The sequence below is a fragment of the Numenius arquata genome, unplaced genomic scaffold (assembly GCF_964106895.1).
Source record: "Numenius arquata unplaced genomic scaffold, bNumArq3.hap1.1 HAP1_SCAFFOLD_1666, whole genome shotgun sequence".
NCBI lineage: Eukaryota > Metazoa > Chordata > Aves > Charadriiformes > Scolopacidae > Numenius > Numenius arquata.
In genome coordinates, this window is record NW_027415171.1 from 1 (window position 1) to 12,934 (window position 12,934).

Below are 12,934 nucleotides of genomic sequence, written 5' to 3' on the forward strand. Positions count from 1 at the left end.
GGTGGGGTGGGAAACTCAACCTCCGTTGACCCTTTTACGCCCCAAAATCGACATGGGGGGGGGGGGGGAAACACACACAACATGGGACCCCCCCCCCATCCCCTTTTATTCGGGGGGGGGGGGTGGGAAACTCAACCTTTTACGCCCCAAAAATCTCACACCGTGGGGGGGGGGGGATGATGATGCGGGGGGCCGCCCCCCCCCCTCCGGGTTTGGGGGGGGGGGGTTTATGTCAAAACGTGGAGTCCCCTTCCTAAATCCCATCCGCGGTTGAAGGTGGAGGGGGGGGGGGGAATGAAAGGGGGGGGGGCTGAAGAGCCTCGTCCTTCCTCATCGTCATCGTCATCGTCATCATCATCGTCATCGTCATCATCATCGTCATCATCGTTATCTGTTCAACGTCCTGGCCCCCAGGCCGCCGTTGTGGTTGGGGGCGAGGTAGGGCTGCGGCGGGGGGGGGGTTGTAGGGGGGCGGCGAGGAAGAGGAAGAGGAAGAGGAAGAGGAAGAAGAAGAAGAGGAGGAAATGGAGGGGGGGGGGACGAGGACGCCGCCGCCGATGCCGCCGCCGCCGCGGAGGTTGGGGGGCGCCCCCCCGAGGGGTGGCGGCGGTGGGGGTGGGGGTGGGGGGGGGTGGCGGGGGGGGCGGTGGGGGGGGGCGGGGGGGGGGCTGCTGGAGGTTGAGGATGCTGTCGATGGCGCTCTGGAGGTGCTCGCTGAGGGAATCGTCCTGGGGGCTGTCGCTGGAGAAACTGGCGTTGTCCATCTCCAAGGATTCGGATTTTCGACGTTTCGGGGGGTAAAGGTACCCCCCAGTTTTAACGTCCCGGATCCGGAACATTCGTCGGGAGGATCGGGTTTAATGATCCCTCCATCGCCGCTTCCGTAAAATTCTTCCTCCAGCTCCTTCGTCGAGCCACCGGAGTCTTCCTCCTTGGTCGCCTCCTGGGGTCGGAGGAAGAGGAGTTTGGAGCCTTCCTGGGACCGGCTCTTTTGGCCACCGGTGGCCACCGCCGGTTCCTCCTGGCCCTTGCGGGAGCCCACGACGCCGCGGGTCCTCTCCTCCTCCTCTTCCTCCTCCTCCTCCTCCTCCTCCTCCTCCTCCTCCTCCTCCTCTTCCTCCTCCTCCTCTTCCTCCTCCTCCTCCTCCTCCTCCTCCCCTCGCCGCTGGAGGTGGGGGGGGGGTGGTTTGTCGTCGCATTTTGGGGGTCCACCTTTGTTTTCGGGGGGTTTCTTCTCCCCCCCGCCCCCGGCCCCCACCACCAAGGCGTCCACGTTCTCCCGGTAGGTCTTGCGCAGGGGGAGGCGGCAGTAGGTGACGGGTGGCTTCTTCTTCTCGGGTGGAAGGTGGTCCAGGGTGCCGTTGAGGGTGGCGGTGACGGCGGCGGTGGTGGCCACCGCGTGGGGGTGGGAGGCTCGTGGGGGCCGTGGGGCGGCGGTGGGGGGGGGGCGGCGGCGGCGGGTGGTGGACGGGGTCCAAGGCGGTGTTGTGGACCACCTTGCTCAACCCGGCCTCTTGTTTGATCTTCAGCTTGAGGCCGATGCGGCTCCGGGCTTCGTAGGTCTTGATGGGGGGGTTTGCTTCTGGAGGGGAGGGTCTCCTCGTCCCCCTCCCCGCCGCAGGGGGACGCCTTGGCCCAGGTGACCGAGGGGGACCCCCCCCCCGCTGTGTTTGATCACCAGTTTGGTGGGATGCAAGGGAGGAACCGGGAGAACCGGAGGAGATTTGAGGTTCTCCGGAGCCGACGCGGAGCCGGGGGAGGACGGCGGGGGCCACCGAGGAGGAGGAGGAGGAGGAGGAGGAGGAGGAGGAGGAGGAAGAGGAGGAGGAGGAGGAGGAGCAGAGGTTCTGCGAGCGGGAGGAAGAGGAGACGTACTCGTCTGGAAGGGAAACAGGGCAGAGTCAGCACCAAGCCCCGCCCCCTGATGCAAATTCATTCATATTTATTACTATTAGAACAACATCGTCGCAAATTAACGAGATTCGGCAAATTTGACCCTTTTCTGTCGGGATTCGGCTTCCCCCCCCCCCCCCAAGCTTTTCCCATCGGGAAATTCCGCTTTTGAGGGAATTTATCCCTTTATTATCCCGCTCCTGGTGGGGGGGGGAAACACTGACCTTTCCCAAAACCCCACCGGAGCTGGGATTTATTGGGATTTAACAGGATTTATCAGAATTTATCAGGATTTATCGGCATTTATTGGCATTTATCAGGATTTATCAGGGTTTATCAGGATTTATCAAGAGCCCAAACCCCCACCTTCTGCCTTAAATAAGATTTCCATCCATCGAGACTTTTAACACAAACCCTCACTCCTATTTCCACCGTTTTTCCCCCCAAAATTCCCGTCGGGAGGGGCCGCCCCACACAGGGCGGGGAACGGAGACCTCGAAAAAGGTCCAAAAAAAAGGAGGATGTGGGTGTAAAAAGTTGGATAAAAGCCCCCAAAGAAATCGTTTCCCCACCTGGTTTCTCCTTGGCCAGCTGCTTGTCCAGCGCCAACATGGTCTTCTCCTCCTGGATGAACATGCGGTCGATCATCACCATCTCCGCGGAGGGACTGACTCGCTGCAGAGGAGGAGGAGGAGGAGGAGGAGGAGGAGAAGAGAGAGGAGGAGGAGAGGGGACAGGGAAGAAGAGCGGCTGCCATTACACATCCCCACAGAACTTCTCCCCTCCCCGTTCCTAACGAGCAACTCAATGAAGAGTGAAGATTCCCAACCCAACTCAACCCAACTCAACCCGACCCAACCCGACCCAACTTGACCCATCTCAACTCGACCCAACTCAACCCAACTCAACCCAGCCCAACTCAACTCGACCCAACTTGACCCAACTCAACCCAACTCAACCCGACCCAACCCGACCCACCTTGACCCAACTCGACCCGACCCATCAAAACTCGACCCAACTCAACCCAACTCGACCCAACTCAACCCGACCCAACCCGACCCACCTTGACCCAACTCGACCCGACCTGAGCCATCACAACTCAACCCAACTCAACCCAACCCAACTCAACCCAACCCAACTCGACCCAACCCGACCCGACCCATCTCAACTTGACCCGACCCAACCGGACCCACTCGACCCGACCCGACCCAACTCGACCCAACTCAACCCATCTCAACTTGACCCAACTCAACCCAACTCAACCTGACCCAACTCAACCCAACTCAACCTGACCCAACTCAACCCAACTAAACCCGACCCAACTTGACCCAACTTGACCCAACCCGACCCAACTTGACCCAACTCGTCCCGACCCAACTCGACCCAACTCAACCCAACTCAACCCAACCCAAATTGACCCAACTCGACCCAACTCAACCCAACCCAACTTGACCCAACTCGACCCAACTCGACCCGACCTGACCCAAGTCGACCCAACTCAACCTGACCCAACTCGACCCGACCTAACTCAACCCGACCCAACTCGACCCCGACCTGACCCAACTCGACCCAACTCAACCCAACTCAACCCGACCCAACTCAACCAAACTCAACCCGACCCAACTCAACCCAACTCAACCCGACCCAACTTGACCCAACTCGACCCGACCCAACCCATCTCAACTTGACCCAACTCGACCCGACCCAACCCATCTCAACTTGACCCAACTCAACCCAACTCGACCGAACTCAACCCAACCCAACTCGACTCGACCCAATTCAACCCAACCCAACCCAACTCGATGCAATCCAATTCAACCCAACCCAACCCAACTCCACCCAACTTGACCCAACTCAACCCAACCAAACTGGACCCAACTCAACCCAATCCAACTCTACCCAGCTTGACCCAACTCGACAAAACCCAATTTGACTCAACTCAACTCGACCCAACCCAACTCATCTGGACAAAACCCAACCCAACGCCCAGCCAACGCCCCCAACCTCTGTAACCGCCCCCCAGGGCAGGATGTGGCCCCCCCCCCGGCTTTGAATTTGACCCCAGGATGGACCCTCGGCGAAGGAAATGGCGTTTCCAGCTGGCGGGACTCACCCGAGACTCCTCCAAGAGCAGCAGCCGGTACTTGTTGAGCATGGCTTGGGTGCGCTTGAGCAGTTGGGTGGACACCGCTTCGAACTCTTCATCCACTGCGAGGAAGAGGAGGGAGAAAAGAGAGTTTGCGGCTCTTGTGTCAGCGGATTCACCCGGGGGGAGCCCTGAATCAAGGGATTTGGGGTAATTTTTAATCGTTAGGAATCTCCTAAGGTTGGTTTTTGAGGCGTTTCTCAAAGGTTTGAGGTCGCTTTGGACCATCCCAGCTCAGAAACGCTGGAAATAACGGAAATCTACGGGAATACGTATCGTCTCGGGGCGGGGATTTCTTTTTAGGGCTAAACCCCCAGGTTTTTGGGTTACGCACCCTTGCGGTAGTCGTGGGCGGAGGGGAGCACCCCCTGGTAGACGTGGTAGGGCAGGAGGCGCTGGAGGGCGTCCTGGAAGGAGCGGAAGGAGGTTTTGTAGTCGGGATGCAGCACCGCGCCCTGGTGCTTGTGGAGCTGCTCCAGGAAACTGGGAGAGAGGGGGGGAAAAAAAAAACCCAACAGGCTGGGAAAAAAAAACAAAAACAAACCAGTAGGATTTCGCCGCCCAAAATTGCCCGTTCCCAGCAGAAACGGGAGGAGAGGAGGAGGAGGAGGAGGAGGAGGAGGAAGAGGGGAGGAAGGTTCCCGGTTCCGTGCCGGACTCACCAGGCTTCTTTACTGGGCTGGAGCGGTGGGGCCTTCTTCAGCCCCAGTTTGCCGTCGTACTGGGGGGAGAGGAGAGAGGGGTGAGAGGGGAGGTGGTGGGGGGGGTCCCTCCCATTTTGGGGGGGGGGTGTGTGTGTGTTCCTCCTCCATTTGGTAGGGTTCCTCCTCTTTTGGGGGGAATTCCTCCTCTTTTGGGGGGAATTCCTCCTTTTTTGGGGGAAGGGAGAGGTGGAAGGGGAACTGGGGAGAGGGAGGGGAACTGGGAAAGTGGGGGGGAGGAATTGGGGAGAGGGGAACTGGGGAGAGGGAGGGGAACTGGGGAGGGGGGGGAGGAATTGGGGAGAGGGGAACTGGGTTGGGGGGGGAACTGGGGAGAAGGGAATTGGGGAGAGGGAGGGGAACTGGGTTGGGGGGGGGAACTGGGGGAAGGAAACTGGGGAGAGGGAAGGGAACTGGGAAAGCGGGGTGAGAAATTGGGGAGAGGGGAACTGGGGAGAGGGAGGGGAACTGGGGAGGGGGGGAGGAATCGGGGAGAGGGGAACTGGGTTGGGGGGGAACTGGGGAGAAGGGAATTGGGGAGAGGGAAGGGAACTGGGAAAGTGGGGGGAGGAATCGGGGAGAGGGGAACTGGGGAGAGGGAGGGGGAACTGGGGAGAGGGGGGGAACTGGGGTGGGGGTAGAACTGGGGGGGGGGAACTGGGGGGAAGGGAACTGGGGAGGGGGGGGAACCGGGGAGAGGGGAACTGGGGGGAGGGAAACTGGGGAGAAGGGAATTTGGGAGAGGGAACTGGAGGGAGGGAACTGGGGGGTGAACTGGGGAGAGGGGGGGAACTGGGGAGGGGGAACTGGGGGGAGGGAACAGGGAAGAAGGGAATTTGGGGACGGGGGGGGGGGAACTGGGGAGGGGGAAGTGTGGGGGGGGAAGTGGGGAGAAGGGAATTTGGGATGGGGGGGAACTGGGGAGGGGGAAGTGGGGAGAGGGAAATGGGGGGGGGGGGAAGTGGGGAAGAGTGGGGGGGGCACCAACTGCTCAGGGAAGGACCCAAAATTGGGGGGGAAACCCTCCCCCCCCCCCCCCCCCCCATTTCTTTTAACGGCCTCCGCCCCTCCCGCCGTGATCCGCCCGCCCCGGGAGGCAGAAAGGAAACCCGATATCCCTCCGCCGGATAAAATAATCCCTCACCAGCGACTGGCCCCCCCCGGGGGTGGGGGGGAGGAGCGGGGGGAGCCCCTTCCCCACCACCTGGATCTGCAGCGGCCCCTTCCCCAGGACGGAGCTGATGACGCCGGGTTTCGTCTGCCGGGGGGGGGGGAGAGAGACTGTTATTATTCATTATTATTATTTATTCTGATTTACTGTTATTATTAGTTATTATTAGTCTCATTTATTAGTCCTTTAATATTTATTATTAAATTAATATTGATTAGTCAGTTAATTACTATTTCTTAACGTTTCAGTTAATACTGATTATTCATTTAATTACTATTTCTCATCAATTATTTCTTATCTTATAAATTAATTTATTAAATTACTATTCTTAACAAATTAATATTGATTATTCATTTAATTACTATTTCTTAATATTTTCATTAATAATGATTATTCATTTAATTACTATTTCTCATCAATTATTTCTTATAAATTAATTCATTAAATTACTATTTCTTAACAAATTAATATTGATTATTCATTTATTTACTATTTCTTATCAAATTAATATTGATTATCCATTTAATTACTATTTCTTAACGTTTCAGTTAATAATGATTATTCATTTAATTACTATTTCTTATCAATTATTTCTTATCGTATAAATTAATTCATTTAATTACTATTTTTTATCAAATTAATATTGATTATCCATTTAATTACTATTTCTTAACATTTTCGTTAATAATGATTATTCATTTAATTACTATTTCTTATCAAATTAATATTGATTACTCAGTTAATTACTATTTCTTAACATTTCAGTTAATAATGATTATTCATTTAATTACTATTTCTCATCAATTATTTATCTTATAAATTAATTAATTTAACTACTATTTCTTATCAAATTAATATTGATAACTCAATTACTATTTCTTAACATTTCCGTTAATAATGATTATTCATTTAATTACTATTTCTCATCAATTATTTCTTATAAATTAATTCATTAAATTACTATTTCTTAACAAATTAATATTGATTATCCATTTAATTACTCTTTCTTAACATTTTCATTAATAATGATTATTCATTTAATTACTATTCCTTATCAAATTAATATTGATTACTCAGTTAATTACTATTTCTTAACATTTTCGTTAATAATGATTATTCATTTAATTACTATTTCTCACCAATTATTTTTTATCTTATAAATTAATTCATTAAATTACTATTTCTTAACAAATTAATTTTGATTATTCATTTAATTACTATTTCTTAACATTTCAGTTAATAATGATTATTCATTTAATTACTATTTCTCATCAATTATTTCTTATCTTATAAATTAATTCATTAAATTACTATTCTTAACAAATTAATATTGATTATTCATTTAATTACTATTTCTTATCAATTATGATTTATTATGATTTATTATGATCTATTATTCCTTTAATTAATACTTATTATTAAATTAATATTGATATTCCATTTAATTATTATTTCTTATCAATTTAATCATTATTTATAAATCTTATCTATTATATCCTATATCTTACAATTCTTATCAATTATGATTTATTATGATTTATTATGATTTATTATTCCTTTATCATTATTAATCCAATACATTTATTATTAAACTATTATTATTTCTTATAAATTTATTTAATATTTATAATTAATTTATGATTCCTTATCAATTATGATTTATTTATTATGATTTATTATTCCTTCCACTAATATTTATTATTAAATTAATATTGATTATTCATTTAATTATGATTTCTTATCAATTTAATTAATATTTACCACTCATTTCATTATTATTTCTTATCAATTATGATTTATTCTTACTTATTATGATTTATCATTCCTTTAATTTTTATTATTTAGTATTGACTATTCATATAATTATTCTCAACTTAATTAATATTCATTATACATTTATTATTTCTTATCAATTATTGTTGTTTATTATGATGATTTATCATTCCTTTAATTAATTAACACTGATTATTCCTATAATTACTATTTCTTATCAATTTAATTAATATTTATTCTTCATTTAATTATTATTTCTTATCAATTTAATTATTATTTATCAATTATCCTTATCGATTTAATTATTATTTATCATTCAATTATCCGTATCAATCTAATTATTATTTATCATTCATTTAATTATCCGTATCAATTTAATTATTATTTATCATTTACTTATTATTTCTTATCAATTAAATTAATATTTATTACTAATTTCATTAATATCAGTGAAAAAAAGCCATTAATATCGACGGGAACAGGTTCATTTTGGGTCATTTTTAGCCGTTCGCAGAGCTTTAAAAATGGGGAAAAACCCCCTTTTTGGACATTTACGACGTGAATTCTCCCTTTTTGATAAAAAAGGGGATTTTTTTGGTCCGGAAGCGGGAAATTTGGGGATAAAATGGGCAATTGAGAGGTTTCCTCACCTGGGCCGGGGGGGGCAGGGCGAGCGGCGTTCCCGCCTTTCCCGGGGCCGCGGGGCCTTTCCCGCCCGGAATCGGGGCCGAGACGCCGGAAAAGGGCTTGGTCTCGGCGGGAAGTCCTGGAAAAGACCCAAAAAATAGGGGTTTTAGCCCAAAATGGAAGGGGAAGGGAGAAATAACGAGGGGGCGGATCGTCCCCACCCGAGGGATGAGCTGCATCCGGGGAAAAAACGACGGGATCCTCCTGGTTTGGGATCCTCGTGCGACACGACACTCGTGCAACGGGATCCTTGTGCAACGGGATCCTCGTGCAACACGACACTTATGCACCAGGATCCTGGTGGTTTGGGATGCTCATTTATCACGATACTCGTGCACCGGGATCCTCGTGCGACACGACACTCGTGCAACGGAATCCTCGTGCAACAGGATCCTCGTGCAACACGACACTCACGCACCAGGATCCTGGTGGTTTGGGATGCTTGCTTATCACGTGCACTCGTGCACCGGGATCCTCGTGCGACACGACACTCGTGCAACGGAATCCTCGTGCAACAGGATCCTCGTGCAACACGACACTCATGCACCAGGATCCTGGTGGTTTGGGATGCTCGCTTATCACGTGCACTCGTGCACCGGGATCCTCGTGCGACACAAAACTCGTGCAACGGGATCCTCGTGCAACAGGATCGTCGTGCAACACAACACTCGTGCGCCGGGATCCTGGTGGTTTGGGATGCTCGCTTATCACGTGCACTCATGCACCGGGATCCTCGTGTGACATGACACTCGTGCACCAGGATCCTCGTGCGCCACGACACTCGTGTGCCGGGATCCTCGTGCACCACGACACTCGTGTGCCACGACACTCGTGCGCCGGGATCCTGGTGGTTTGGGATGCTCGCTTATCACGTGCACTCATGCACCGGGATCCTCGTGCGACATGATCCTCGTGCGCCGGGATCCTCGTGCGACACGACACTAGTGCACCATGACACTCGTGCACCAGGATCCTCGTGCGCCACGACACTCGTGCACCATGACACTCGTGCACCAGGATCCTCGTGCGACACGACACTCATGTGCCATGACACTCGTGTGCCACGACACTCGTGCACCGGGATCCTCGTGCGCCACGACACTCGTGCGCTGGGATCCTGGTGGTTTGGGATGCTCGCTTATCACGTGCACTCGTGCACCGGGATCCTCGTGCGACACGATCCTCATGCACCAGGATCCCCGTGGTTTGGGATGCTCGCTTATCACGTGCACTTGTGCACCGGGATCCTCGTGCCACATGATCCTCGTGCGCCACGACACTCGTGCACCGGGATCCTCGTGTGCCACGACACTCGTGCACTGGGATCCTGGTGGTTTGGGATGCTCGTTTATCACGACACTCGTGCACCGGGATCATCATCATCCACAACACTCGTGCGCCGGGATGCTCGTGCGACACGACACTCGTGCGCCAGGATTCTGGTGGTTTGGGATGCCCATGTACTGGGATACTGGGATACTGGTGCTTTGGGACCCCCGTGTACTGGGATCTCTGTGGTTTGGCATACCTGTGTACTGGGATACTGGGATCCCAGTGGTTTGGAATACCTGTGTACTGGGATTCCCGTGGTTCGGGACCCTGTGTACTGGGATACTGGTGCTTTGGCACCCCCATGTGCTGGGATACCGGGATCCTGGTGGTTTGGGATACCTGTGTAGTGGGATACTGGGATACTGGTTCTTTGGGATACCTGTGTACTGGGATACTGGGATACTGGTGCTTTGGGACCCCTGTCTACTGGGATACTGGGATCCCGGTGGTTGGGGATACCTGTGTACTGGGATACTGGGATCCTGGTGGTTCGGGACCCCTGTCTACTGGGATACCAGGATCCCGGTGGTTTGGGACCCCCGTGTACTGGGATACTGGGATCCTGGTGGTTTGGGATACCTGTGTAGTGGGATACTGGGATACTGGTGCTTTGGGATACCTGTGTACTGGGATACCAGGATCCTGGTGGTTTGGGACCCGTCTACTGGGATACCGGAATCCCAGTGGTTTGGGATACCTGTGTAGTGGGATACTGGGATCCCGGTGGTTTGGGATACCTGTGTAGTGGGATACTGGGATCCTGGTGGTTCGGGACACCCATGTCCTGGGATACCAGGATCCCGGTGGTTTGGGATACCTGTGTACTGGGATCCTGGTGGTTCGGGACACCCATGTCCTGGGATCCTGGGATCCCGGTGGTTTGGGATACCTGTGTACTGGGATACCGGGATCCTGGTGGTTCGGGACCCCCGTGTGCTGGGATACCGGGATCCCGGTGGTTTGGGATACCTGTGTACTGGGATACTGGGATCCTGGTGGTTCGGGACACCCATGTCCTGGGATACCGGGATCCCGGTGGTTTGGGATACCTGTGTAGTGGGATACTGGGATACTGGTGCTTTGGGACCCCCATGTGCTGGGATACTGGGATACCGGTGCTTTGGGACCCCCGTGTACTGGGATACTGGGATACTGGTGGTTTGGGACCCCCGTGTGCTGGGATACTGGGATCCCAGTGGTTTGGGATACCTGTGTACTGGGATACTGGGATCCTGGTGGTTCGGGACCCCCGTGTGCTGGGATACCGGGATCCCAGTGGTTTGGGATACCTGTGTACTGGGATACTGGGATACTGGTGGTTTGGGACCCCCGTGTGCTGGGATACTGGGATCCCAGTGGTTTGGGATACCTGTGTACTGGGATACTGGGATCCTGGTGGTTCGGGACCCCCGTGTGCTGGGATACTGGGATCCCAGTGGTTTGGGATACCTGTGTACTGGGATACTGGGATCCTGGTGGTTCGGGACCCCCTCCCGTCCCTCCCCTCCCCGGGGGCCGGTGTCACGTACCTGTGGTGCTGGGGGTCCCGGCGGGGGGCGCGTGGCCGTGGGGGGGTGCCGGGGGGGCCGTCACCGTCACCGGCTGGCCCTGCCCGCTCACCAGGACGGAGGAGGAGGAAGAGGAGGAAGAGGAGGAGGAAGAGGAAGAGGAAGAGGAGGAGGAGGAAGGACCGGTGAACTGGGGGAGCGTGGGGGGGGCCTGGCTGCTGGGGGGCTGCTGCTGCTTCGGCTGCAGGATGATCCCCTGTGGCACCTGCGGGGGGGGGGGAAAAGGGGGGGGGGGGGTAAAAAAAGGAGAGGGGGGGGGGACACAAAAAAAAGAAAAAAACACCCAGAAGTTAAAAACGTACCCAAAATCATCATTTTTTCACCCGCCAACGTAGGAGGGACCGGACCAGTTACCGTACTGGTCCCAGTTGGTCCCCACCACCTGGGAGCTGGGAGGGAGCGGGGGGGACACATGCAAAATAGGAGCCCCCCCCCCCCCCCAACTCCCCCTCCCCCACGGGAAGGAGCCCCTGGCGCTTAAAAAAAAACCAACCCCAAATTGGGTCGTTTTAAGGTGATTTTGCTTCGAATTAATGCACGTTCAAATAAACCTTCCCCCCCGCCCCCCCCCGCCCTTTCTCCTCCTGCGCCCCCCCCCCCCACTTCCCGCCCCCCCCCCCCACTCCCCCCCCCCCCCGAAAAAAATAGAAAATAAACAATTTTGGTTTAATTTTCAAAGCCGGGTGGGGGGGGTTGGTTTGTTTTTGCAGCGGGAAGTCTCTGAGCCCCCCCCCCCCGCCCCCCCCAATCCATTAAGGAGGGATTTTGGGGGGGGGGGGGTGGGGGGGGGCGAGGGGGGGCCACGCTTTTATTTCCATTGTCACAAAAGCCTTTTTTTCTCCTCGTTTTTAACCAAACTCATCAAGAAGCTTCTACCAGAGCATGCAATTGGGGGGGCGGGGGGGGAGCACCCCAAAAAAGCCCCCCCCCCGAAGGAGGAAGAGGACCCCCCCCCCACCCCGGGGGGGGGGGGCAGGAACCAGTTGGATTTCGCTTCCCATTTGGCCTTAAATCCCACCGGGGGGAGGTTGGAAGTTGGGGGGGGGACACATTTTACCCCACCCCCCACTTTTCTTTTCCTGGGGGGGGGAGGTGGTGGTGGTGGTGGGGGGATGTTCGGGGGGGGTGTCGTGTGTGTGTCCCCCCCCCCCCCCTTAAAATTTACCTGCGGGAACCTGTCGAGGATTTGCTTCTGCGGAGGGGGGGGGTTGGGACCGGCGGGGGGGGGGAGGGTCTGGAACTGGTTTGGGGGAAGGAGGGGGAAGGTCCTGGACTGGTCCCCAGTGAGGTGGGGGGGGTGGTGGGGGGCTGGGGGGGTGGGGGTGGTGGTGGTGGTGGGGGGGGGGTGGGGTGGGGGTGGGGGGGGTCGGGGGGGGGGGTTTGATCTGTCCCTGGGCTGGGGGGGGGGGCGGGAACTGGAGTTGGAAATGGGGGGGTTGGGAATGCTCCGGCGGAGCTGGAAGCTGGACCTGGAGGGGGGCTGGTGGGGGGGGGCCCCCCGTTTCCGCCTGCGGGAAGGGGGGCTGGGGTTGGGAGGGGGGGCGCAGGGGGTGTTGGCCCCCCCCCCCGCCCAGTGGGGAGGAAGCCAACTGGTTTGGGATGACGTACAAACTGGGGGGGGGGGCCTGGGGGGTGCAGGAGCGGGAGAGGGGCTCGGAGGGGG

The 12,934-nt window shown here is 53.2% G+C and overlaps 1 pseudogene; it reads right to left on the bottom strand.

Moving 5' to 3' along the window:
- Window positions 1-319: 319 nt before the first annotated feature.
- Window positions 320-11,476, bottom strand: LOC141478420 (BRD4-interacting chromatin-remodeling complex-associated protein-like; annotated as a pseudogene).
- Between the last annotated feature and the right edge of the window lie 1,458 nt (window positions 11,477-12,934).